The sequence below is a fragment of the Echinops telfairi genome, unplaced genomic scaffold (assembly GCF_000313985.2).
Source record: "Echinops telfairi isolate 266 unplaced genomic scaffold, ASM31398v2 ScPeMD7_7424;HRSCAF=8462, whole genome shotgun sequence".
In the NCBI taxonomy this organism is placed as follows: Eukaryota; Metazoa; Chordata; class Mammalia; order Afrosoricida; family Tenrecidae; genus Echinops; species Echinops telfairi.
This window is the reverse complement of record NW_022111324.1, coordinates 53,580,813-53,582,332: the sequence shown is the minus strand read 5'-3', so window position 1 is coordinate 53,582,332 and position 1,520 is coordinate 53,580,813. Positions and strand designations below refer to the sequence as shown.

The following is a 1,520-nucleotide window of genomic DNA, read 5'->3' as shown; positions in this document are numbered from 1 at the left end:
ACCTTCCTCAGGTCGCAGCCCTTTAATACAGCTCCTCATGTGTGGTAACCCCCAACCATAAAATTATTTTTGTTGCTACTTCATTACTGCAATTTTGCTACTGTTATGAATCCTAATGTAAATATCTGATATGCAGGATATATTTTTATGTATTTTCATTGTTACAAATTGAATATAAGGCATGGTGATTAATCACAAAAACAATATGTAATTATATATTGTGAAATATTATTCCTTTTTTTTCTTTTTAAAAATCATTTTATTGGGGGCTCATACAACTCTTATCACAATCCACACATCTATCCATTGTGCCAAGCACATTTGTACATTTGTTGTTATCATCATTCTCAAAACATTTTCTTTCTACTTGAGCCCTTGGGATCAGCTCCTCATTTTTCCCCTCCCTCCCATTTATTTCTAATTATAAATAAATGAAATTTTGTCTTGAAGTATGGTGTAGCGTGGGCAACAGTCTTCATGCTGGGTACTCGCATGTGGGTGTTTCTGCATGTGGACGGACCCGCCTGGAGATGGATAGCGGAGTGGTGTCTCAGTTCCTAAAACCATCGAAAATATATATTTTCTAATGGCCTTAGGCGACACCTGTGAAAGGGTCATTCAACCCCCAAAGGGCTCATGACCCACAGGTTGAGAACCACTGCTCTAAAATATCCCAACACATGGACCAAAATGACATCTCTATTAAAACTGTGGAGGTAAAAATAGATGTATCACCAGGAATCACCTCTTGGAAAAGGATTGCAGTCTATCAAAAAGGGGAAGATGAGCAACTTAAAGATACTTCAGACCCAGTTACAAGAGGAAGCATGGTTCAGTATTCAGGACAGAAGCTGGACGATACAGCAGCACTCCCTTCCTGGGTACAGTATGCATCTAAGAAGGAAGAGGCTGTCTTTCCGCAAAGTATGGAAAACCCAATTGGACACAATTCATTCAGAGAGGCAGGATTTCAATCACTGGGGCTGGGTTTCTCAACTGTATTTTGGAGACCTTTGTCAGTGCATTCTTAGAACAGGGTGCCCAGAAAGGAATGAGAATAATGGAGATGCTGCTAAAGGAACAGTGTTGCCCTCATAGCTGAATAAAGAATTGTGAGGGGGCTGTGCCTGAGTCTACCTTTTCTCAGGAATAACTTCCTCGCCACAACACATAAACAATAGGATTCTGGCATACAAGTTTGTCGTAATTACATAGTTTTGTGTCAACTTGAAGATATTAAAGGGTAGGATGGAGTCTAGCCTGTCAATCATGTCAGAGCCTGTTGGTACCTCGATGGTTTTAGGAACTGAGACACCACTCTGCTATCCGTCTCCAGGCGGGTCCGTCCACATGCAGATATGCCCACATGCGAGTACCCAGCATGAAAATGTTACCCACGCTACACCATACTTCAAGACAAAATTTCACTTATTTGTAATTAGAAATAAGTGGGAGGGAGGGAAAATGAGGAGCTGGTCTTTGCATAAGGAGGATCTTGGGAACTTCCTCTCTCTCTGCTT

At 41.1% G+C, this 1,520-nt stretch overlaps 1 pseudogene; it reads left to right on the top strand.

Moving 5' to 3' along the window:
• Nucleotides 1-680: 680 nt before the first annotated feature.
• LOC101656039 lies at nucleotides 681-1,102 on the top strand (annotated as a pseudogene).
• Nucleotides 1,103-1,520: the final 418 nt, after the last annotated feature.